The sequence below is a fragment of the Pleurodeles waltl genome, chromosome 7, assembly GCF_031143425.1.
Source record: "Pleurodeles waltl isolate 20211129_DDA chromosome 7, aPleWal1.hap1.20221129, whole genome shotgun sequence".
Lineage (NCBI taxonomy): Eukaryota > Metazoa > Chordata > Amphibia > Caudata > Salamandridae > Pleurodeles > Pleurodeles waltl.
In genome coordinates this window covers 1,266,848,485-1,266,875,447 of record NC_090446.1, presented here as the reverse complement: position 1 = coordinate 1,266,875,447, position 26,963 = coordinate 1,266,848,485, and the positions used below count along the sequence as shown (strand labels likewise).

At 47.3% G+C, this 26,963-nt stretch overlaps 1 protein-coding gene and 1 pseudogene across 2 annotated transcripts in view; one reads left to right on the top strand and one right to left on the bottom strand.

The window, feature by feature from the left end:
• The window catches only part of LOC138246154 (histo-blood group ABO system transferase 1-like), a 576,036-nt gene that overhangs the window by 521,867 nt on the left and 27,206 nt on the right, over positions 1-26,963 (bottom strand). The window lies entirely within an intron of this gene.
• On the top strand, positions 12,933-17,321 carry LOC138247020 (rab-like protein 6 pseudogene; annotated as a pseudogene).

The following is a 26,963-nucleotide window of genomic DNA, read 5'->3' as shown; positions in this document are numbered from 1 at the left end:
AATCCTGAGAGAGCATATACTTAATAATTGTGTGTCTGATTTGTTGCACCAGTACCTGGTAGACTCTGATCTGACCTCTCCCCAAGAATTGGGAAAGAAGGCAGACAAATGGGTCAGAACAAGGGTGAACAGAAAAGTTCATACAGGGGGTGACAAAGATGGCAATAAGAAGAAAGATGGTGAAAAATCTCAAGATAAGCATGGGGATAAGGGTAAAACCAAAGATCCCACTTCAAATCTTAAACACTCTTCAGAGGGTGGGGATAAAACAAATTCTTCCTCTTCTTCCCAACCTGCACACATTAAAAAGCCTTGGTGCTTTGTGTGTAAAAATAGAGGCCATAGGCCAGGGGATAAGTCCTGTCCAGGTAAACCCCCTGAGCCTACCACCACTAATACATCAAGCTCTAGTGCCCCTAGCAGTAGTGGTACTAGTGGTGGGACTGCAGGCAACAGTCAAGCAAAGGGTGTAGTTGGGTTCACTTATGGGTCCATAGTGGAAACTGATGTCATCAGTCCCAAGACAGTTTCTGTCACACCTAGTGGCATTGGCCTTGCCACACTGGCTGCTTGTCCCCTTACAATGGATAAGTACAGGCAGACAGTTTCAATAAATGGTGTTGAGGCCTTGGCCTACAGGGACACAGGTGCCAGTTTCACTTTGGTGACTGACAACCTAGTGCACCCTGATCAACACATCATTGGACAACAGTATAAGATTATTGATGTCCATAACTCCACTAAGTTTCTTCCCTTAGCTATAATTCAGTTTAGTTGGGGTGGAGTTACTGGCCCTAAGCAGGTGGTGGTATCACCTAGCTTACCTGTAGACTGTCTCTTAGGTAATGACCTAGAGGCCTCAGGTTGGGCTGATGTAGAGTTTTATGCCCATGCAGCCATGCTGGGCATCCCTGAGGAATTGTTCCCTCTCATTTCAAGTGAAATGAAAAAGCGAAGGAGAGAAGGCCTGAAAACTCAGGATCCCTCTCCATCAACAGGTAAAAAGGGTATCACAGTATCCCCTAACCACCCTACCATTCAGGATACTATTCCTGTGGTGGGAGAAACCTCTCCTGGGGTGGCACCTGTTCCAAGGGAATCATCAGCTGGCAAAGCTGGACTCCCTGAGGTGGAAGTACCTCTCTGTGGGATAACTAACATTGGTGAGAAAAACAGCACCAGTTTAGTTAACATGGAGCATCCCTCCAACCCTCCCAGAGAAACTTTAGTGCAGAAACCCTGCACTACCTCACAACACTTAGGACAGCATCCCTGCCCTAGTGTGGAGCTCATAGGACAGCATCCCTGCCCTGCTCCAACTCAAGAGAAACAGCATCCCTGTTCTCTCTTCCAGCCAGATGGACAAAGTTTTTGCCCAGCTATGGCTTTTCTGAGACAGCATCCCTGTCTGGCATTTCCATCACTACAAATAGGTTCAGTGGACAATTCCCACTGCTCTAAACTAAAACTTACTGATAGAAACTCTGAAAATACATCTTCACATTGTTGCTTAGCTAAAAAACTTCAAACAGGGTGGTTTACATCCCCACAGGGAAGTAACCATATAGTGGATGATAAAGGGAGTAACCAGTCTATTGCAGAGCTACTCTCTACTTATCACCACTTAGACAATAAAGTCTCAACTGGCCAAGGTTAGCCTTATTGTCCTTCGTTTGGGGGGGGGTTGTGTGAGAAGGTAGCCTCTTTCTAGCCTTGTTACCCCCACTTTTGGCCTGTTTGTGAGTGTATGTCAGGGTGTTTGTCACTGTTTTTACTGTCTCACTGGGATCCTGATAGCCAGGCCTCAGTGCTCATAGTGAAAACACTATGTTTTCAGTATGGTTGTTATGTGTCACTGGGATCCTGCTAGTCAGGACCCCAGTGCTCATAGGTTTGTGGCCTATATGTATGTGTCACTGGGACCCTGTCACACAGGGCCCCAGTGCTCATAGGTGTGCATGTATATGTTCCCTGTGTGGTGCCTAACTGTCTCACTGAGGCTCTGCTAACCAGAACCTCAGTGGTTATGCTCTCTCATTACTTTCAAATTGTCACTGACAGGCTAGTGACCATTTTTACCAATTTACATTGGCTTACTGGAACACCCTTATAGTTCCCTAGTATATGGTACTGAGGTACCCAGGGTATTGGGGTTCCAGGAGATCCCTATGGGCTGCAGCATTTCTTTTGCCACCCATAGGGAGCTCTGACAATTCTTACACAGGCCTGCCACTGCAGCCTGAGTGAAATAACGTCCACGTTATTTCACAGCCATTTTACACTGCACTTAAGTAACTTATAAGTCACCTATATGTCTAACCTTTACCTGGTAAAGGTTAGGTGCAAAGTTACTTAGTGTGAGGGCACCCTGGCACTAGCCAAGGTGCCCCCACATTGTTCAGAGCCAATTCACTGAACTTTGTGAGTGCGGGGACACCATTACACGCGTGCACTACATATAGGTCACTACCTATATGTAGCTTCACCATGGTAACTCCGAATATGGCCATGTAACATGTCTATGATCATGGAATTGCCCCCTCTATGCCATCCTGGCATAGTTGGCACAATCCCATGATCCCAGTGGTCTGTAGCACAGACCCTGGCACTGCCAGACTGCCCTTCCTGGGGTTTCTCTGCAGCTGCTGCTGCTGCCAACCCCTCAGACAGGCAGCTGCCCTCCTGGGGTCCAGCCAGGCCTGGCCCAGGATGGCAGAACAAAGAACTTCCTCTGAGAGAGGGTGTGACACCCTCTCCCTTTGGAAAATGGTGTGAAGGCAGGGGAGGAGTAGCCTCCCCCAGCCTCTGGAAATGCTTTGTTGGGCACAGATGTGCCCAATTCTGCATAAGCCAGTCTACACCGGTTCAGGGACCCCTTAGCCCCTGCTCTGGCACGAAACTGGACAAAGGAAAGGGGAGTGACCACGAAACTGGACAAAGGAAAGGGGAGTGACCACTCCCCTGACCTGCACCTCCCCTGGGAGGTGTCCAGAGCTCCTCCAGTGTGCTCCAGACCTCTGCCATCTTGGAAACAGAGGTGCTGCTGGCACACTGGACTGCTCTGAGTGGCCAGTGCCACCAGGTGACGTCAGAGACTCCTTGTGATAGGCTCCTTCAGGTGTTAGTAGCCTTTCCTCTCTCCTAGGTAGCCAAACCCTCTTTTCTGGCTATTTAGGGTCTCTGTCTCTGGGGAAACTTTAGATAACGAATGCATGAGCTCAGCCGAGTTCCTCTGCATCTCCCTCTTCACCTTCTGATAAGGAATCGACCGCTGACCGCGCTGGAAGCCTGCAAACCTGCAACATAGTAGCAAAGACGACTACTGCAACTCTGTAACGCTGATCCTGCCGCCTTCTCGACTGTTTTCCTGCTTGTGCATGCTGTGGGGGTAGTCTGCCTCCTCTCTGCACCAGAAGCTCCGAAGAAATCTCCCGTGGGTCGACGGAATCTTCCCCCTGCAACCGCAGGCACCAAAAAGCTGCATCTCCGGTCCCTTGGGTCTCCTCTCAGCATGACGAGCGAGGTCCCTCGAATCCAGCGACACCGTCCAAGTGACCCCCACAGTCCAGTGACTCTTCAGCCCAAGTTTGGTGGAGGTAAGTCCTTGCCTCACCTCGCTGGGCTGCATTGCTGGGAACCGCGACTTTGCAAGCTTCTCCGGCCCCTGTGCACTTCCGGCGGAAATCCTGTGTGCACAGCCAAGCCTGGGTCCACGGCACTCTAACCTGCATTGCACGACTTTCTAAGTTGGTGTCCGGCGACGTGGGACTCCTTTGTGCAACTTCGGCGAGCACCGTTTCACGCATCCTCGTAGTGCCTGTTTCTGGCACTTCTCCGGGTGCTACCTGCTTCAGTGAGGGCTCTTTGTCTTGCTCGACGTCCCCTCTCTCTGCAGGTCCAATTTGCGACCTCCTGGTCCCTCCTGGGCCCCAGCAGCGTCCAAAAACGCCAAACGCACGATTTGCGTGTAGCAAGGCTTGTTGGCGTCCATCCGGCGGGAAAACACTTCTGCACGACTCTCCAAGGCGTGGGGGATCCATCCTCCAAAGGGGAAGTCTCTAGCCCTTGTCGTTCCTGCAGTATTCACAGTTCTTCAGCCTAGTAAGAGCTTCTTTGCACCAACCGCTGGCATTTCTTGGGCATCTGCCCATCTCCGAGCTGCTTGTGACTTTTGGACTTGGTCCCCTTGTTCCACAGGTACCTTCAGACAGGAATCCATCGTTGTTGCATTGCTGATTTGTGTTTTCCTTGCATTCTCCCTCTAACACGACTATTTTGTCCTTAGGGGAACTTTGGTGCACTTTGCACTCACTTTTCAGGGTCTTGGGGAGGGTTATTTTTCTAACTCTCACTATTTTCTAATAGTCCCAGCGACCCTCTACAAGGTCACATAGGTTTGGGGTCCATTCGTGGTTCGCATTCCACTTCTGGAGTATATGGTTTGTGTTGCCCCTATCCCTATGTTTCCCCATTGCATCCTATTGTAACTATACATTGTTTGCACTGTTTTCTAAGACTATACTGCATATTTTTGCTATTGTGTATATATATCTTGTGTATATTTCCTATCCTCTCACTGAGGGTACACTCTAAGATACTTTGGCATATTGTCATAAAAATAAAGTACCTTTATTTTTAGTATAACTGTGTATTGTGTTTCCTTATGATATTGTGCATATGACACTAAGTGGTACTGTAGTAGCTTCACACGTCTCCTAGTTCAGCCTGAGCTGCTTTGCTAAGCTACCATTATCTATCAGCCTAAGTTGCTAGTCACCCTATACACTAATAAGGGATAACTGGGCCTGGTGCAAGGTGCAAGTACCCCTTGGTACTCACTACAAGCCAGTCCAGCCTCCTACATACTCACCAAAGAAGGTGTGCCAGATCATCGTGGCCTTCTGTATGCTGCACAACCTGGCTTTGCGACAGCAGGTGCCTTTTCTGCAGGAGGATGGGCCAGATGGTGGTCTTGTGGCAGCTGTGGAGCCTGTGGACAGTGAAGAACAGGAGGCAGAAGAAGAGGATATCGACAACCGAAACAACATAACCATGCAATACTTCCAGTGAGACACAGGTAAGAAGATGTCACTGCCTCCCACATCTCATACTATTGTTGGAGCTAGCATAAGTCTGTCATTTTCACTCAGTGTATGGACCCTGACTTGCCACTTTGACTTTCCATTTCACAGATCTGGGTCCCACTTTGTGTCCTCTGCTATGTTTCCTCCTGTCCTACAGCTGTGTTACATTGGTATGTGTACAAGTAAATTGACATTGTTATACCCCATGGTTATTGCAATTACACATTTGTGAAAGCACAGACCGACTCCAGATTGTTTTGTGATTGAAGTGTGTTTATTCCTGTGCTAATAAGTGGAGGGGGTTGTAAAATGGGCTATGGGGATGGTGGAGGAATGTCCATGGCAGAGTCCAGTCTATTTGTTTCACAGGTGTATTGTCCAAAGGGGCATAGGAAGTGGAGCAATGGCAGTTTAAAGATGGACAGGGTGACAAACTGGGACAGAAGGGTGACATTCAGGGGGGTCTCATTTCCTGGTGGGGGTCTTAGCAATGTTCTCTGTCTTGTTCCTGGATCTCAGGGACCATTTGTGGGGTGGTTCTCCATCTGCAGGGGGTGGGGTGCTGGTGTTGTGTTCCTGTGGCGGTGCCTCCTGTCCACTAGCGCCGGCGGAGGAGGAGGGCTGTTCGTCGTCCAGGCTAGTGTCAGGGGCCCCTTGTTGTGCCACTGTGTCCCTCCTGGTGTTGACAAGGTCTTGCAGCACCCCTGCAATGGTGACCAGGGTATTGTTGATGGACTTCAAGTCCTCCCTGATCCTAAGGTAGTGTTCCTCCTGTAGCCACTGGGTCTCCTAAAACCTGGCCAGTACCGTTGCCATTGTCTCCTGGGAATTATGGTAACCTCCCATGATGTTGGAGAGGGCCTCGTGGAGAATGGGTTCCCTGGGCCTGTCCCCCCCCTGTTGCACAGCAGTCCTCCCAGTTTCCCTTTTGTCCTGTGCCTCTGTCCCCTGAACCGTGAGCCCACTGCCACTGCCTCCAGGTCTCTGATCGTCCTGGGTTAGTGGGGTTCCCTGGGTTCCCTGTAGTGGTGGACACATTGCTGATTGACGTGTCCTGGGACAGAGAGATGGGCCCGCTGGGTGGGTGATGTGCTGGTGTTTCCTAAGGGGAGAGGCTCTGTGGTGGCTTGTGACTGTGTCAGGGGAACCGACTGTCCAGAGGTCCCTTATGGGCTGGGCTGGTCATCTTGATCCAGTTGTTCAGAGCTGCTGTCATCACTGTGGGTCTCTTGTGTGGGGGGACTGGATATGTCTGGCAACTCCTGTCCGATGACGTTGGGTAGGGGTCCTGTTGGGGCGTAAATGCATAATTATTGTATCTGTGTGTGCCATCATGTGCAATGGGTGAGGGACCCTCTACTCCAGTGCTTGCATTATGGTGTTTGCCCTTGTGTGATTAGTGGTTTTGGGGTCTGTGTGGATATCTGTAGTGGACATGCTTTGGTGATGGGGGTCCATGCATAGGTGTTGCATGCAGGGCCTGCTATTGGGATGGGTGGGTTGTGATGGTGGGGCATATGTGAGGTGTTGGAGTGATGGGGGTGAGGGTGGGGGTATGTGATGGCATGCAGGTGGGGTGGGGAATGTAGTAGTAAAGATTTGACTTACCAGAGTCCAGTCCTCCTGCTACTCCTGCGAGGCCCTCAGGATGCAGTATTGCCAAGACTTGCTCCTCCCATGTTGTTAGTTGTGGGGAAGGAGGTGGGGGTCCACCGTCAGTCCTCTGTACTGCAATCTGGTGTCTGGAGACCACGGACCGCACCTTCCCCCTTAGGTCGTTCCACCTCTTCCTGATGTCATCCCGTGTTTTTGGATGCTGTCCCACTGCGTTGACTCTGTTGACAATTCTCCGCCCTAGCTCCATCTTCCTTGCAATGGAGGTGTGCTGCACCTGTGCTCCGAATAGCTGTGGCTCTACCTGGACGATTTCCTCCACCATGACCCTGAGCTCCTCCTCAGAGAACCTGGGGTGTGGTTGAGGTGCCATGATGTGGTGTGGGTGATGTGTGAAGTGGTGTCTGTTGTGATGTGTGAGGGGATGTGTTTGTGTGTGTTATTTGAGGTGCGTGGATGTTGTGTAAGTGATGGTGTTGTGTGTCTGTGGATGCTGCTGTTGTTTAAGGTAGTGTATCTCTCTGGCCTGCTTTCAATTTCTGGTAGTAAGGATTTGTGGGTAATGTGGGTGGGTGTTTTATAGTGTTGTGGGTGTGTGGTATGTGCATGTGTCTCAGGTTGTGTATTTCGAATTGTCCAATTTTGGGGTGTTTTATAAAAGTGTGTGTATTTTGAGCGCAGCAGTGTGTACCGCCAATGGTTTACCGCGGTTGAAAGTCTGCCGCGTTGATTTGTGGATTGTGATACTGTGGACGTATTCTTGTTGGCGTTACGGTGTGGGTTTTGTTATCGCCAGTTTATCACTGTCGTTTGGTGTGGCGAACTTGTGTGGGTGTCTGTATTGTGGCGGATTCTGAGCTGTGGGTCGTAACACCTGTAGCGGAATTCCGCGAGTGCAGCGGTATGTTGGTGGTCTTCTGCACAGCGGTGGGATTTACCGCCTGGATTGTAATGAGGGCCTTAATTTCTCGTGGCAAACAAATATGCACCCCATGGCTAACGCAAATTAAAAATCTGTCTGATAAGGTGGGAATGAGTGAACTATGGAGTTCCCCAGGAGAAATGGTTAAAGCTGATGCTCAGAAAGTGAAACAATTGTACTGGAAAAGCAATATGCAGCAGATCTGAAAAGAACACCCTGAAGGGAGCATAACAGGGCAGTTTATGAATGACAAATGTCTTCGCAGTTTTGAACTTTACATGCACAGAAGATTTTCTTTCCACATGTTTATACGTTCAATTTAGATGTTGTTCTCTACCACTAAGAAGTTACACTTCTAAGTGGGATATAACTGGCTTCTCCTCGAACTGCTGCTCACATTGCCCACAGATTAAAGAGACAGAGGCACATTTCTTATTCTTTTTTCCCCCACAATGTGCCCACCCATAACAAATGGATAATACTGTGTGCCAACTTGAAGGTGTGAGGCACTATTGGGAGGCTTTGAGGATTCTGAAAAGTGATTCCAAGGAAGACATAGGCCGTCGTTACAACCCTGGTGGTTGGCGTAGAAGTGGCGGTAATACCGCAAGCAGGCCGGTGGAAAAAAATGATATTACAGGCATGGAGGTTACCGCCATGCCAAACCTCCAGTTCTACACTCCGACTGCCAGGGTGGTAACAACCGCTGGGCTGGAGACTTCAGTCTTTAGCCCGGCGGCCGTCACTAGACCGCCGGCGGTATCTCGACCCCGCATGCTACCATGGATTTCGTTGGGTTCTGTACCGCCACGAAATCCATGGCGGTAGGCACGATCAGTGCCAGGGAATTCGTTCCCTGGCACTAATAGGGGACTCCCCCAACCCCCTCCCCAAAGTTCTTCCCCCAAACCCACGACCCCCTACCACACCCAAAGGTGGCAGGACCCCCAACCCCCTCCAACATTGACACCACCCCACCCCCTACACACACACTCACACAACTACTACACATACACGCAGGCATACATGCACACATACATGCACACATACACACAGACATATGCGCACACATACACACAGACATATGCGAACACATTTCCCATACACACAACACCCCTGCATGCATACACGCACTCACACACCCCCTCTACACACTCACACACGCACCCCCATGCACCCACACACCACACAACACCCCCCTCTCCTAACAGATGATCACCTTACCTTGTCCGGTGATCCTCCGGGAGGGAACGGGATCCATAGGGGCTGCTCCACCGCCGGCTCCCCGTCCCCGTCACCAGAACACCGCAACGACGAATCCTGAGACGTGATTCGGTGGGTGGTGTTCTGATGACTGGGCGGTGGAGGTGGAGCAGCCTTCACTTCACCGCTGACCGCCAGTATGGCTGCTGCCGGCTCTCTGTCTGAAAAAGGGCAGATGGCTGCCAGCAGTCATGATACGCTGGGCGCAAAACCGCCTGCACTGGCGGTCTTCAGCACAGCGGTACCTCAGCGGTCTTTGAAAAAGACCGCTGAGGTCCAAATGAGGGCCATAGTGTTTGTCATTTCCTGTTTCTGACAGTGGGCATGGAATTTATGAGCGAAAGCTCTACGCCTCAAGGATCTGAGTACTAAATAAATATGTAAGGGTAATTGTACTCTACAAGGTCTGTTTGACTTCAGCAAGCTACACTGGAGGGCATATAAGCCTTCACACGTCATCAGGCAATCACTGCCAACACAATTGAGTGGCTTGGTAATCATCTATTCTATTAGGAAATGTATGAATTGGTCTTATATTATAATATGTTATTGGGGGTGTAATATCAAGGTCTATATGATGTCACCTGTATCTAAGATGGTATTCTTAGATTAGTTATAACTGCTTTCATTTGCTCAACTTTTATTTTGTATATATTTTTCTCAGAAGATCTTACTTGATGATTTTATGAATTTATTTTAATGTGGTTTCAATTAATTCATTGTATTACTTTGATGGCTTTTAGCCGAAATAAAGTCATTACTACTAGCTTTTTGTAGTTACCTAAATATGAATTTGTCTTATATTTCACATCTGTTGGGAAAAATATGATTAAGATATGTAGTGAATTTAGGGGGTTATTCCAACTTTGGAGGAGGTGGTAATCCGTCCTAAAAGTGACGGTTATACCACCAGCCGTATTACAAGTTCCATAGGATATAATGGACTCGTAATACGGCTGGTGGTAAATCCGTCATTTAACCATCACTTTTGGGACAGATTACCACCTCCTCCAAAGTTGGAATAACCCCCTTAGTTTTTAATAACTTAAGTATGTTTTTCTATCTTTATGTATTTATTGATTTACTTACATTACTCGTGCCTTTTCTCATTGAACTTTCTTTCATTGCCTATCTCTTTTGCTGTCAGACGCATAAGTCTTTTCTAATTACTTCTGTTTGAAACTGGGTTACTTGGTGGCAGAGGTATGCACCCTGTCCAAGCAGGTACCACAATCCTTGTCAGAGTAAGTCAGATACAAACCATCAATAAACCTGTGCTCACCCTCTTGTAGCTTGGCACATGGCAAGCAGGCTTAACTTAAGAGGCAATGTGTAAAGTATTTGTGCAACACAGCACACAGTAACACACTAAAGACACCACAAAAAATCTCCACAACAAGTTAGAAAAATAGATCATGGTACATCAAGACCAAAATGGCAACAATCCAATAAGTGGAAGCCAAGACATGAATTTTTAAAGAATATCTGCAAATATAGTGCTCAAAAGCATAAAGCGCCAACCGGGGCTGTCTGGTCGTGCTAGCCCAGGAAAAAATGCAAAGTTCAGGCCACCTGTGATGGAGTGCAGACCGGTTACAGGACCCACACAGGGCATGCTGAGCAACAGTAACTTAATCCTTGTTGCATCAAGAGATGTGTTGATGATCCTCACGCAGATGGGGTGTTGTGCCGGATCTTTCCATGCAACTATGGTGATGCGTCAATTCAGAGAGTGATGTGCTAGTTATGAAAGCAGCAGTTCTGAATGCAATGTGCTGGGTTAATCCACACTGGAGAGGCAATGCATTGATCTTCTCCACGAGTGGCAGCAATGCGTTGGTTCCAAAGCGGTGGTCGCGAGTTTGATGTGCTGGTCCAGTCCCTGCAACAGTTGTGATGCGTCGATCCTGATCTCACAGCAGGCGATTTGTTGGTTCCGATCAGTGCAATGGCATCGATGTGCAGGTTCTGGCAGAAGCAACAATTTATACTCACTTACAAGGGCCCTGGACTGGCTTTGCACCACTTGGCAGAGCAAGACTTGCAGCAAGCAAAGTCCAGGTGCTGTATGTAGAGGGAAGGGAAGTCCTGGATGTGCCTGAGAGTTCAGAACAGGAGGCAAGCCAGCAAGACCTTGGAGTCACTTTGGTTCTGGAAACGTAGAGATGCAGGATTCAGTCTTTCTCACTCCCAAGCAAGGAGGGAAGCAGACAGCAGGGTAGGCACAGCACAGCAGGAGACCAGCAGAGTGACAGTCCCTTCAGCAGCACACAATAGTCCTTCTTCCTGGCAGAAGGTCTTCAGGTCCAGAAGTGTATTGATTTGGTGGGGTCAGAAGTCCAGTTCTTCAACCCAGTGGTGCCTTTAAAGTGGGGGAGACTTCAATGGGAGGTCTTTAAAGTGTACAAAGTCCCTGCTCTTCCTGCCCTGGTCTGACACACACTACAGGAGCTTATACAGCCCTTTATGAGGGCTCAGGACACAGCCCATTCCGGTGTGTCAGCTCCTCCCTCCTGTTCTGCCCCGGATGGCCCATCAACATCCAGTTGGCCATTCAGTCACACCTATGCTCCCTTTGTGCGTAACTGTCTCTAGAACCCAGCTGCCACCCACCTACATGTTAATTCAGAAACATGCAGAAGGCACTAGGGGCCAGATATAGCAACATTTTGCAAGTTGCAAATGGCCCGATTCGCAATTTGAGACACCCCAAAATCGGAAATGGGATGCAAAAATCCCATTTCTGATGTGCAAATTGCGATGTGAGCCATTACCGACTCACAAAAATAGTGACCTGATTTAGCGACCCGCAAATAGGAAGTCGCAATTTGCGAGTCGCAAATCATATGAAAAAGCCAGTCACAAATTGCGACTAGTCGCAAAAAGCCCATTTTGCACACCCAAATTACCACTAAGTCAGAGCAGGTGGTAACTAGAACCAAAGTATAAAAGGAGACCCAGAAGGCATCTGGGTTACTCAACATGGCTGAAATATATGTGATAGCAAGGAGGAGGAGAGTCCACGCCACCAAGCAGAGGAGGAGGAGGAGCCAGAGACAGGAGAGGATATACAGACCAGGCAGACACTTTTCCAACAAACTGAGGAGGATATTTATGACAAATGCAGACTCAGCAGTGCAGCAATATTAGAATTAATTGAACTACTCAATCCGCAGCTTCAACACCAGACAATGCGCAGCAGCGCCATCCCCACACATGTGCAAGTGCTCTGCTCACTGCAACTCTTGGCCTCGGGTAGCTATCAGGGGGTTCTTGCAGTGGCAGGTGGGATATCCCAAAGTGCACTCTCACGATTCCTCAGATGTTTCCTAGAAGCCATACTCACACACATGTCCAGATACATATACCTACCCAGGAATGAGGCAGAAATTAACAGCACCAAGTTGGACTTCTACAGAATTGCCAACTTCCCCCATGTTATAGGGTATGTGGACGGGACACATATACAAATTTGCCCTCCTGCAAATCTGGAATATCTGTTCCGCAATAGGAAATGTACCCACTCACTGAACATCCAGGTGGTATGCGACGCCCATAATGTCATCACTGACATTGTAGCTAAATTTCCAGGGAGTACACATGACTCATACATATTCAGGCACAGTGGGATACACCAATGCCTAGAACGTAGGGAGTTTGGAGACGGATGTCTATTAGGTATTGCTGACTACACCCTGAAGCCATACACACAGGTCACTGTAGAAACCATCCATGCCCTGCTAACATTGCTTATTTTTGCCAAACAGGTGACAGTGCATATGCGATAAGACCATGGATACTTACCCCGTACCTAACACCTGGCAATGAGAATGAGAGGTGATATAACAGTGAACATTGACAGACCAAAAATGTCATTGAGAGGCCCTTTGGACTGTTAAAGGCAAGATTCTGATGCCTCCACAGAAGTGGAGGTGCACTCCAGTATGCCCCAATAACAGCATTCAAGATAGTTGGCGCATGCGCAATACTACACAACATTGCCACCAGCTGTGGGATACATCTCACCCCTGAAGACCCAGATTCGGAGGATGAGGAGCAAGAGCTACCGCATCGCCAGCCTGGAGATAGGAACATTGCAAATCAAGGCAGACAGAGACGGGACCACATTGCAACCCAATACTTTGGAAGGTACGTTGGAACTGTCACCACACTCACTAATGTCACACAAAAAGAGCCCAGTTGTGTAGTGGAACAAACAAAACTTTTTAATTTGTGAACCAAATATCTAAAGAATATAACTGTCCGTAAGGGGCTGCACATGTCCACCCTTTATGAGGACACATTAACTACATGTGCCTCAGGAGTCCTGCTGTGTTCTGCCCTACACCCTCCTCCTGGTTCTCCCAGGTGGGTCTGATGACCCCTGCCGTGCACTTCCACTCCTTAGCACACGTGAGTCAGTGGCTGACACACTGCTAATAGTGGACCCCTCCTCACTGTCCTGAGGGGTCTCACCTGTGCCCCTTGCCACCTGCCTGGCCTCCAACATGTCCACTGCGTTGCTAATGCGGCCCAGTCCCCGTGCCACATCCCCTGCAAAGTGGCCAAGTTCGACCTGCAGACTCACGGTCCGTCTTGACAGGCCTGTAGTGTTCATGGCAAGATGGCCAATGGACGCTGCCATGCAGTCAAATCTTGTAACTAGGTGGCGCTCCCTGCGCCTTGCGCTGTGTCTATCAGCCACCAGTTCCATCACTAGTTGGCGGATTGACTGGGTAAGTTTGCTCACATTGTCATTGAATCTTGTGAACTGTGAGTTCACATCAGCCAGGCCATGTGTCATATAATTTTCCAGTCTGTGCAAAGCACCTGATATTAACCGTAATTGCCTTGTTTAAAGGCGCTGACCGGTAAGGAGAGATGCCTCGACTACAGACATTGCTGCTTCCCCTATCTCCTCCTGGGGCACTGCCTGGACTTGGCACCTGCGTCTGCGACGTGGTTGTGCTGCTGGCTCTGGACGTCTCACTGTGTGGCTGGGGTCAGGGGTTGTGTTTTTTTCCTCCATGTCCTGCACTTCTTCTGGAGGGGACTGTGGTGGTGTCGTGCTGGGCCCTGGAATAGCTGCTGCAGCCCCCTGCACTGCCTGTGGCCTGCTGTCTTCTCCCTGGATGGTGTGGCTGGTGGGGGTGTTGTGTGGGAGACCTGTGGGACATAGGAACACACTGTCAGTCGCTCACATCTGTTGTATGCCTCATAATAAACATTTGCCTATATGCTGACTACTGTACTACTAGTCTGGAATGGAGCTAATCTGGTTGTGCCTGCTGCTGTGTACTGGGAGAGTGTGGATACTGCATTTGTAGGTGTACATGCATATTTCATGGTACTCACTTTTTGATGTCTCTTGCGCAGAAGTGTCCAATGCTCCCATTCCTGACACAGCCTCAGGCTCCAGTGTCTGCTCCACCAATTCCTCCATGGCTGTGGGTGGTGGGATGGTGGATGGGCCTCCTCCTGTGCCCCTCATTTCCCTGAGGCGCTCTGCCACCCTCTCCTTTGTTCTGGAGCGCAGGTCGTACCACCTTTTTTAAATTTCATCCAGGGTTCGGTGGCTCACCCCAATGGCATTGATCCTCTCCTGGATTTGCAGCCAGATCTTCCTCTTCTCAGTGTCTGGGACACTCAGGGCTGCCTTGCCAAAAAGTTGGTCATGGTGCTGGCAGCATTCTTCTGTTAGCACCTCAAGTTCTTTTTCAGAAAACTTGAGTTTACTTTTCCTTCCTGCACTGCCTGTGTCTTCCATGGTAGCAGCAGCTCATTTCTCCTAGTTGTTGCACAGCAGTTTGAAAAGGGTGTGGTCCTCCCTCCTCCCAGGTGTATTTGATGACTTCCTGGTTCTGATCTCATCAGCAAGAGCCAGGAAGTGTTTTTCCAACTGTTATGCTGTACCTGCATGCAATTTGCGGGCCAGTCGCAAATTGCGACACCGACTCGCAAATTGCGAGTTCGCTTTTAGCAAGGTCGCAAAAAGCAACCTCGCTAAAAGCGGACTCGCAAACTGCGGTGGGACATCATTTGCGAGTCGCAATTTGATTTTGCTTTTTTTTGTTGGATCCCATTTTGCGAGTCGGAAATTACGATTCGCATTGACTCGCAATTTCCGACTCGCAAAATGTTTCCTACCTACATCAGGCCCCCAATGACTTAAAATAACAGAATGCCAACTTTCTAAAATTGGCATTTTCAGAATATCAATTTAAAATCTGACTACATCATAATTTGTGATTTTAAACTGATTCCAGAAACACTAAACTTGGGGCCTCATCACTTCCCAATTAGGAATGACACGTATGAAATATAACAAGGCAATCCCCATGTTAACCCATAGGAGAGATAGGCTTGCAAGTGAAAAAATGATTTAAGAGTTTTTCACTACTGGGACATATAAAAGTTAAAGCTACATGTCTAACTTTTGAAATGCACTGCACTGTGCCCTTGGGACTGTCCAGGGCCTACCTTAGGGGTGACTAATATGTATTAAAAAGGAAGTTTGGGGCCTGGCAAGAGGGTTAACTTGCCAGGTTGGCATGGCAGTTTAAAACTGCAGATACAGGCTGTGCAGTGGCAGGCCTGAGACATATTTAAAGGGCTACTGAAGTGGGTGGCACAATCAGTGCTGCAGGCCCATCAGAAGCACTTAATTTATAGGCCCTGGGCACAGGTAATGCACTTTACTAGGGACTTATAAGAAAATGAAACATGCCAATTGTGGATAAACCAATGTTACCATGTTCTAAACAGAGACCACATGCACGTTAACACTGGTTAGCCTTGGTAAAGTACCCAGAGTCCCAAGGCCAACAAAACTGAATTCAGCCAAAAGGGGAGGAGGAAGGCAAACAATGTGGGGATGATCCTGCAGAAGGGTCATGTCCAACAACCACATTGACAAACACTGAGAATATTTAGGTTTAATTGAATGATATTTTAATGCACACTTCTTCCAGCTTCATGGTTAAATCATATAAATGATACGTAATGTTCTTATCTTTTGTTCTCAATAAACACATTTAAAAGAGAGAGCTGACTTGCTGCTTTGACCAAAGGGTGATGTGCAGCAAGCATCTCATTTGAGTTGTACCTTCACCCTATTTTGATTAGCGATACCTGTGATGTTTGTTCTGTGTACAATGAAAGGCTTTGACACAATTATGTTTAGATTGTGATTATAGGCACCTGGGCTCTACAAGCACCTTTTGCCAAAAATAAGGAACAAAAGAGTTTGTTAAGAAGGTAATGGCGTTCAGCCAATTGAAAGCAGCCTGGTAATACAGTAATGACGGTCATCAGGTGTCATCATCAAATAATGAAATGTGCGAAGAAATGCTGGGAAAGTCATCACCCTGTGTCCTGGGGCAAAAGGAAGGTGCTTGGCAATGACTTTTTGCAATTGGCTGCACACCATCCATCAGTATAGAAAGGAATTGTATTCTCACAGATTATTTTGGCATTTAATGACACTTGTTTCTGGAAAGAAAAGAGTGACAGGGAGAAGTATGATTTGGGCAACTACCCTGGACAGATAGAACACTGGCGCTAACATTTGTTCAATAAAAACTAACAAAGCTAAGCCAATGCTTATAGCCATTTCAATGACAACAGAAATACGTATGTTATACTTGATTGTAGATTCTCTTGTTGACTGGGACCTGTCACAAGATTTTAGTTGGAAGGGTTAGGACATTTTATACTGAACGTTGCTTGGCCTCAGCTGCTGTCAATAGTTTTACAAACTAGAATTTAATCTCAGTCCAGCCAAGGTGTTTTTTGTGTTGACAAAGTTGGAGGGGTCCGACTGGTTTCCTCTTGAGAAGAACAATATAATTGCTGGACTACAGTCAATGAACTAGGCACTACACAGGCGTTTTGATAAGGGAGTCCAGTATTACATGAAAATTGTCATCGGAGTTGGTAGGAACACTTGAAAAATCACCTTCTGGCACCAGGTCTAGGCAAAGAAGTTTGCCAAAGAGTACATCTCAAAGCAGGAGAGTTAGTTCACCAGCATCCACTGAAACTACAAAAACACTGATAAGGTTGAAGTATGGGATTTGCTGGACACAAGCAAATGCAAAAAATGTGGGAAGGCATAAAACTGAAGAATGAACCTCAAAAGCGAGATGCTTAGATGGCACTTGAAGCAGAGTTTCTTGATGTTTTTTCAGAATTGCAATAGAGTAGTCATGATGCTCAATATCACCATGCAGTGGACATTAAACTACATATTTCAGGAGCTGTCAACCCATGTTCTGGTTTGTGTACTGGGTGACAATAGGGATATGGATATGGGAGACCATTAGGCTATCCTTAGTAATGACATTCAAGAGTGTAGTCAGGGACTTAACAGGCGTCCGGGATTGTCTTAAATTTGCTATCCTGAGTCTTCGATAAAGAAAAGCTTTGGATTAAAATAACCTATATAAATTCTTCAATTATCTCTTGGACCATGGCTGTATTTACATTCAAATGCGAGATAGGTGGTTATTCAGTATAACATCTAGTGTTGTCTAAATGGATGACTAACAAGGTCCTGAGCAATTTTATCAGCAAAAATGAATTGCGTTGTTGCTGGTTCCTGACCATATTTAATTATGATATAAAAGGTGTTTGGAACTTTTAGCTTAAGGGTGAACTTCGACCAATTCACCATTGAGTGGTGTCTACAATGTTGAATGATGGGAAATATATCATTTTATTAGACACAACGCATACTAATACTTAATCCAAAATATCTCTGTCCACAATTGTTACATTCGAAAACAAATTTATTTGAAATTTGAATTTTGTTGGGGCTAGTGAGCAAGTTCAATCTGCATTTCCATGAATGAAAATTGACATTTAGGCAGAAGCCAACAACTTCATATTAAATGTAAATGCATTGGTTATTAATCAAATCCACCCACAGATTGTGGAATTTTATTGTTGGTAAACTACTTATTTAGTTTAAGATATCTATCCAATGCACATTTTGATATCAATGTCACACAAGATGCTAGTAAATCACATTTTTCTCCAAAATTATATTTTTTTATAATGCTGCAAAAATGTGCATGAAATGCACCCAATTTTACCAAAAAAAGGATTATCTGACTAGCATAATTTATGGCACTAAGACTGCTTGTATAATGAAATCATAATTGGGACTGTCCTACAATTCACCAAGAGATATTCTTCAGAAGTATTCAAGTGGGAGGAGACATACCTTTTTAGAAAATAATGCAGATTCATGGTGTCGCAAGGGTTTACATGGATGCATCATGGAGGCCTAATTTTGGGCTATAGAGAGGCGTTACAATTCAAAGTTGACCGCGCAAACAGTATAATAGGTTCATTATAGTGCATCGTATCAAGGAACTTTGCCTATGGAGGTGCTTTCCAGTGTGTGCTCCCCCACCACTGACCAATGGAATGGTGGGCGATTTGAGAGGTGTTTGCCCACATTTGAAGGCCAGGGAGACGCAACATTTGTCCTCATTGCCCGCGAATGGACCCATCACAAAAAGCCTTGCAACTTGACCCCTCCCTCACGAACACAAGCCCTACACCATCAACATGAGGCAGTGGGAGTGGCGGCATCCTTCACAAAGTTATCCTTGGATTTGTTGGGCACTGCGAGGGGTCGACCTTGCTCCTGTGTCTCTGATTCAGACTCTAGAGCAGCAGGTCAACAATACCACATCTTGTAAATCGCCAAATCTCAGATGGGCTCATTTAACTGCTAACGTCCGGAATGCAGTTACCCTCCTTCTGTAGTGGTGCGGGGTAGAGGCCCAGCAGTATGCTTGACCTTTCGCATCTACATTCCTGAGACCGCACTTAAGGCCCCAGGAAGTGCTGGGAGTTCTTTAGCAGCTGCAGACCACGGTCCAAGGTGGGCCAGTGGATTGGCAACTTGGTGTATCACTGACCAGATGTCAATTTCCAGACTGCATCTGGACACGCCTTCAGCTGGTTGCCATGTGGCATACACCCTGTACACAATGTACTGTTCTAGTAGTAGTTAGTTCTTACTTGGACGGTGAAAGTTTGGCTCCTGTCTTTGCGGGGAAGGAGGTGCTGTGATGGGTACAGCCAAGGAAGGGTCCAAGCTCTCTATATCAGACACCGCTTACCCTTAAGAGTCCTCCAAGGTCTGCCATTAGCTCAACTTGATGGTGTTACTTAAAACTTGGGATGACAACTGTTAGACCTGACAGCCTTATGGCTGTTTTCCCCCAAACCTTTTGCCTGCCTCCCTCCATTTTCTGACTTCATTTTTGGTGGTTTTAGGACTCTGTGCACTTTTTTGTCGTATCGGTTTCTCTTCTTTCTTGACAGAAACCTCAGAAGAGCGTTGTGATTCCTGTCTTGGTTTCACGTACTCTGTTCTCCGCTCTGACCGCCCACCTCTCTCATTTCTCTTTTCTGATGAGTCCTGAAAGGAACGATATTGTTGTGTATCAGTGTATTGATATCTATCAGGCGTCTTCAAATTATCCCTATTTCTGAGATCATACCTATTCTGTGGGGTCCCCGTACACAGAGATTCTCCCCTTTCTTTTTTAGGTGTCTGTTGTTTTTTCTCCTAGCACTTCTTATTACCCTCAGGTTGCTGTTTAGCATTGTCTATACAAATTTTTCCTTGAAACTGTGGTTTCTGCGGTCTAGTCCCTAAGCTATCTCGACCAATATTGGAATATGTTTCCGCTATTATTCTAGGCAGTTCCCGCTCCTGATCTAATTGCGGGACATCACGAAGACGCATACACACTGCAAGTGCAACCGCCTCCCCTTTAAGATTACTTAGTATTATTGAAGAAACCGTGGCAAAGTTGCCCATCAGTTGCATTCCTAAATCTAAGGCTGGGGCACCCCCGTATTCATCCTGAATTTGTTTTACTGTCACCTCGACATGGCATTTAAAATCCTTTGCCAAGCCTTAAAGTCACTTTTTATTACACATAGGTCACCCCTAAGGTAGGCTCTAGGTAGCAAATAGGGTAGGGTGTTGTATAAGTATAAGGTAGGGCATGTACTTTTACGTTTTGCATGTCCTGGTAGTGAAAAACTTCCAAATTCTTTTTTCACAACTCTGAGGCCTACCCTTCTATTAGGTTAACATTGGGAATTCCTTATTACACTTTTAAGCTGTAATTCCTGTTTGAGAAGGAATAGCTGTATCATGTTCCATATCATTTGAATGGTAATGATAAATCCTCTTTACTGTTGGACTTTACATTACTATTTTAGAAATGCCACTTTTTGAAAGTGACATTTCTCTGCTCTCATAGCTATCTTTGCCTGCAGCCTGTCTCCAATACACATGTGGGGTGGGTGACAGCTATACTTTGTGCATTTCCTCTAGTCAGCCATAAACACGGTAAGGTTAGGAATGTCTGTTTACTCATCTGCATTCTGATGGCTCTTCCTTGGCAGGAATGGAGGGGAGGGAGGACACTTATACCTTAAAGGGAAGTGTCTGTCCCCACACAACGGGCTGGTTAACCCCTACTGATAGTCTGGAGCCAGGGTTGGGAAGAAAGGAACCCTGTGCACTTCAAAGACCCTTCTTGGAAGTCCTTCCCACTTCAAAGACACAACTGGGTATGTAAGTACTGGGCCTCTGATGCCACCAACTCAGTATACTTCTGGACCTGTGAAGAGTCTGTCAGGAATAAGGACTTCTGTGCTGCTGAAAAGATTGGTACTTTGCTGGCTCCCTGCCTTTCTGGACTCTTGCCTTGTAGAGCTGCCCTGCTGCCTGCTGTTCCCCTGTCTGGGTGAGAAGGACTGGACCTGCATCACTTGAAACCAGAGTGACTCCAAGTACTTGCTGTACACTTGGGTTTTAAGTTGATAATGGGAGTGGAAACACAGCTATTGTTATTTAATTAATGGTTACAGAACATACTGGCATGATAAACTGTTGACTTCCGTGGAGTTCACGGGGTTAATAAGAGACGCGGTTGGAAAGCGGTACATTTGCAATTAAAGCTATTAATGGGAGCGGACAATGTAGCCTTTGTATATTTAATTAATCTTTACAAAACTCATGGGCATGAAAACTTAATGTGGAAGCTGACAATATACATGTTATATTACAGGACGAATTCGAGTAAAGTTCAAATGAGCCAAAGAAGATAAAGTCTGGATTATAAGTATTGTTAGTAAGAGTGCTATTTAACTGGAGTGTTTGAATATATACATCCTTGGGATTTGTAGAGGTAAAGCGAACTGTGCATTTTTTCTTGATATACTGAAACTAATATTGGACTCAGATTTCACTTAGTTTGGTTTGTGACAACAAATAAGTATTTTTTCACTTAATGGATGGTACAGTACATGCAAGGTGGATCTTCTATTTTTCCTTTCTCTTCACGTTTTGACGGTTTGACTACTGATGCATGTTGAGGGAGTCACAAATAGGGTGTCACAGATTGGGTGTTTATACAATAATTATTATTGGAACTTATCCACCTTAACTTGGACTAATTACTATGTAAACATGTGAGTCTAGATTTGGATTTCACTATAATCTTGCGTAGAGTACTTTAATTACCAAATGAAGTGTATTTAATTCATGGATAATGATTCTTGGGTTCTAGATGGATTAAATTAATGGAAACAACCAGATTCCAGCCCTGAGGAAGTCAAGTGACGAAACACGTGTTGGCTGTAAAGTCATCATAAAGAACTTGGATAGTCTTTTCCTTTTGGTTTCCTAGTGGATTTTTACCGGAATACAAGATGATTAAATGATGGGAATAATTGTGTTCAAGCAGAACGGAATATGGACTCGGATGGAATGACTTAAGTATAGTGAATTTAACTTGATTCGGAATACAAATGGACTGATTCAGTTTTGGATTTATATTGAATTTGAGTTGAAAGGTTGGGAGGCCATCCCCAGCTGGGCCTCCGCCGTCTTCTTGCTCCAGCGGCGCAGGTACTCCCATCTTTTACGGCAGTGGGTGCTCCATCTGTGGTAGACCCCCAGGGTCCGGAAGTCCTTGGCGACTGCACGCCAAATAGCCTTCTTCTGGTGGGCGCTGACCTAGAGGAATGGTACGGGGGAAAGGACATTACTCACCTGGCCAGACCGTCATACTCATTGCCCACCAGTTCCCACCCATGCCATGACGCACATTCACTCAGCAATCGCACATGTATCCCTAGGCCCCCTCCCATATTTCTTCCAGCCACACCACTCAAAGCAGGCATTGCCCATTCAGCATGCTCACAGTGTACTCACCTGTTTGTCTGGAGGACCGTACAGTTGCGTGTACTGGGGAAGGACCCCATCCACTAGTTTATCCAACTCCTCCGAAGTGAAGGCAGGGGCCCTTTACCCAGACACTCAAACCATCATTGCTTCCAGACACAGGTCATAGCAGCACTTGCAGTGTAGATCCTCTCCCATTGAAGGTCAGGTATTAAGTGAGTGAACAGACAGAAAATGACGGTCACAGCCGCGGCGGTGCGTACCGTCACCGCCGCCGTACATCGTCATTGGCTCCTGGGACCCATAGGGCCCAATGTTAACCAATGCTGAATATCCCCTTGTCCCACCTTACAGGTCAGGCAGCCGCCATTTCAGGGGGCCACATGGCATTAATAATAACTGCATCACACCTATCTAGGCCTGGAATGCACACAGTTACAGGCACATTGCGGATTAATACATTTTCAACAAATAACAATTTGTGATACCTCAGTGTTGGCTGACTCTCTGCTCGCTGTTCTCCTCCATAGGGCACATTCGCTGGGGCAGGAGATGAGATGGCGGCATCCTCCGGTGTACAGACCCTAGGTGGACCTGTCGACAATGGAAGAGAAACACATCATAGTCACATACAGACTTGATTGTGCAACAATCCATGAGCTGTGTGCCCAGTTGGAGCCAGACCTGATGTCAGCTATCCGCCATCCCACAGGGATACCCCCTCTAGTGCAGGTCCTGTCAGTACTCCATTTCCTGGCAAGTGGTTCCTTTCAAACAACAGTGGCCATGGCATCAGGGTTGTCCCAGCCAATGCTCTCTAACGTGTTGTCCAGAGTGTTGTCTGCCCTGCTGAAACACATGAGCAGCTACATCATGTTCCTTCAGGTGGAGGATTTGCCCACAGTGAAAGGTGACTTCTATGCCCTGGAACATATTCCCAACATCATTGGTAACATAGATGGGACACACGTGGCATTAGTACCCACCCGCAGGAGTGAACAGGTGTACAGAAACCGGAAGAGCTCCCATTCGATGAATGTGCAGATGGTGTGTTTGGCAGACCAGTACATCTCCCATGTGAATGCCAAGTTTCCTGGCTCAGTGTATGATGCTTAGATTTTGAGGAACAGCAGCATCCCTTATGTGATGGGGCAACTCCAGAAGCACCGTGTGTGGCTAATAGGTAAGGCCAAGCTCCCAATACAGTGTGAATAGGTGTCTGGGTATGGGGTTGTCTCTAAGGGTTAGTCTGTGTCTAACAGTTGTCCGTCAACATTTGCAGGTGACTCTGGTTACCCCAACCTGTCATGGCTACTGACCCCACTGAGGAATCCCGTGAGAAGGGCAGAGGAACGCTACAATGAGGCACATGGGCGAACTAGGAGGGTAATCGAATGCACCTTCGGCCTCCTGAAGGCCAGATTCCGGTACCTCCATCTGACAGGTGGTTCCCTATACTACTCACCAATGAAGGTGTGCCAGATCATCGTGGCCTTCTGTATGCTGCACAACCTGGCTTTGCGACAGCAGGTGCCTTTTCTGCAGGAGGATGGGCCAGATGGTGGTCTTGTGGCAGCTGTGGAGCCTGTGGACAGTGAAGAACAGGAGGCAGAAGAAGAGGATATCGACAACCGAAACAACATAACCATGCAATACTTCCAGTGAGACACAGGTAAGAAGATGTCACTGCCTCCCACATCTCATACTATTGTTGGCGCTAGCATAAGTCTGTCATTTTCACTCAGTGTATGGACCCTGACTTGCCACTTTGACTTTCCATTTCACAGATCTGGGTCCCACTTTGTGTCCTCTGCTATGTTTCCTCCTGTCCTACAGCTGTGTTACATTGGTATGTGTACAAGTAAATTGACATTGTTATATCCCATGGTTATTGCAATTACACATTTGTGAAAGCACAGACCGACTCCAGATTGTTTTGTGATTGAAGTGTGTTTATTCCTGTGCTAATAAGTGGAGGGGGTTGTAAAATGGGCTATGGGGATGGTGGAGGAATGTCCATGGCAGAGTCCAGTCTATTTGTTTCACAGATGTATTGTCCAAAGGGGCATAGGAAGTGGAGCAATGGTAGTTTAAAGATGGACAGGGTGACAAAGTGGGACAGAAGGGTGACATTCAGGGGGGTCTCATTTCCTGGTGGGGGTCTTAGCAATGTTCTCTGTCTTGTTCCTGGATCTCAAGGACCATTTGTGGGGTGGTTCTCCATCTGCAGGGGGTGGGGTGCTGGTGTTGTGTTCTTGTGGCGGTGCCTCCTGTCCACTAGCGCCGGCGGAGGAGGAGGGCTGTTCGTCGTCCAGGCTAGTGTCAGGGGCCCCTTGTTGTGCCACTGTGTCCCTCCTGGTGTTGACAAGGTCTTGCAGCACCCCTGCAATGGTGACCAGGGTATTGTTAATGGACTTCAAGTCCTCCCTGATCCTAAGGTAGTGTTCCTCCTGTAGCCACTGGGTCTCCTAAAACCTGGCCAGTACCGTTGCCATTGTCTCCTGGGAATTATGGTAACCTCCCATGATGTTGGAGAGGGCCTCGTGGAGAATGGGTTCCCTGGGCCTGTCCCCCCCCTGTTGCACAGCAGTCCTCCCAGTTTCCCTTTTGTCCTGTGCCTCTGTCACCTGAACCGTGTGCCCACTGCCACTGCCTCCAGGTCTCTGATCGTCCTGGGTTAGTGGGGTTCCCTGGGTTCCCTGTAGTGGTGGACACACTGCTGATTGACGTGTCCTGGGACAGAGAGATGGGCCCGCTGGGTGGGTGATGTGCTGGTGTTTCCTAAGGGGAGAAGCTCTGTGGTTGTTTGTGACTGTGTCAGGGGAACCGACTGTCCAGAGGTCCCTTATGGGCTGGGCTGGTCATCTTGATCCAGTTGTTCAGAGCTGCTGTCATCACTGTGGGTCTCTTGTGTGGGGGGACTGGATATGTCTGGCAACTCCTGTCTGGTGACGTTGGGTAGGGGTCCTGTTGGGGTGTAAATGCATAATTATTGTATCTGTGTGTGCCATCATGTGCAATGGGTGAGGGACCCTCTACTCCAGTGCTTGCATTATGGTGTTTGCCCTTGTGTGATTAGTGGTTTTGGGGTCTGTGTGGATATCTGTACTGGACATGCTTTGGTGATGGGGGTCCATGCATAGGTGTTGCATGCAGGGCCTGCTATTGGGATGGGTGGGTTGTGATGGTGGGGCATATGTGAGGTGTTGGAGTGATGGGGGTGAGGGTGGGGGTATGTGATGGCATGCAGGTGGGGTGGGGAATGTAGTAGTAAAGATTTGACTTACCAGAGTCCAGTCCTCCTGCTACTCCTGCGAGGCCCTCAGGATGCAGTATTGCCAAGACTTGCTTCTCCCATGTTGTTAGTTGTGGGGAAGGAGGTGGGGGTCCACCGTCAGTCCTCTGTACTGCAATCTGGTGTCTGGAGACCACGGACCGCACCTTCCCCCTTAGGTCGTTCCACCTCTTCCTGATGTCATCCCGTGTTTTTGGATGCTGTCCCACTGCGTTGACTCTGTTGACAATTCTCCGCCATAGCTCCATCTTCCTTGCAATGGAGGTGTGCTGCACCTGTGCTCCGAATAGCTGTGGCTCTACCTGGACGATTTCCTCCACCATGACCCTGAGCTCCTCCTCAGAGAACCTGGGGTGTGGTTGAGGTGCCATGATGTGGTGTGGGTGATGTGTGAAGTGGTGTCTGTTGTGATGTGTGAGGGGATGTGTTTGTGTGTGTTATTTGAGGTGCGTGGATGTTGTGTAAGTGATGGTGTTGTGTGTCTGTGGATGCTGCTGTTGTTTAAGGTAGTGTATCTCTCTGGCCTGCTTTCAATTTCTGGTAGTAAGGATTTGTGGGTAATGTGGGTGGGTGTTTTATAGTGTTGTGGGTGTGTGGTATGTGCATGTGTCTCAGGTTGTGTATTTCGAATTGTCCAATTTTGGGGTGTTTTATAAAAGTGTGTGTATTTTGAGCGCAGCAGTGTGTACCGCCAATGGTTTACCGCGGTTGAAAGTCTGCCGCGTTGATTCGTGGATTGTGATACTGTGGACGTATTCTTGTTGGCGTTACGGTGTGGGTTTTGTTATCGCCAGTTTATCACTGTCCTTTGGTGTGGCGAACTTGTGTGGGTGTCTGTATTGTGGCGGATTCTGAGCTGTGGGTCGTAACACCTGTAGCGGAATTCCGCAAGTGCAGCAGTATGTTGGCGGTCTTCTGCACAGCGGTAAGTGGGATTTACCGCCTGGATTGTAATGAGGGCCTTAATTTCTCGTGGCAAACAAATATGCACCCCATGGCTAACGCAAATTAAAAATCTGTCTGATAAGGTGGGAATGAGTGAACTATGGAGTTCCCCAGGAGAAATGGTTAAAGCTGATGCTCAGAAAGTGAAACAATTGTACTGGAAAAGCAATATGCAGCAGATCTGAAAAGAACACCCTGAAGGGAGCATAACAGGGCAGTTTATGAATGACAAATGTCTTCGCAGTTTTGAACTTTACATGCACAGAAGATTTTCTTTCCACATGTTTATACGTTCAATTTAGATGTTGTTCTCTACCACTAAGAAGTTACACTTCTAAGTGGGATATAACTGGCTTCTCCTCGAACTGCTGCTCACATTGCCCACAGATTAAAGAGACAGAGGCACATTTCTTATTCTTTTTTCCCCCACAATGTGCCCACCCATAACAAATGGATAATACTGTGTGCCAACTTGAAGGTGTGAGGCACTATTGGGAGGCTTTGAGGTTTCTGAAAAGTGATTCCAAGGAAGACATAGGCCGTCGTTACAACCCTGGTGGTTGGCGTAGAAGTGGCGGTAATACCGCAAGCAGGCCGGTGGAAAAAAATGATATT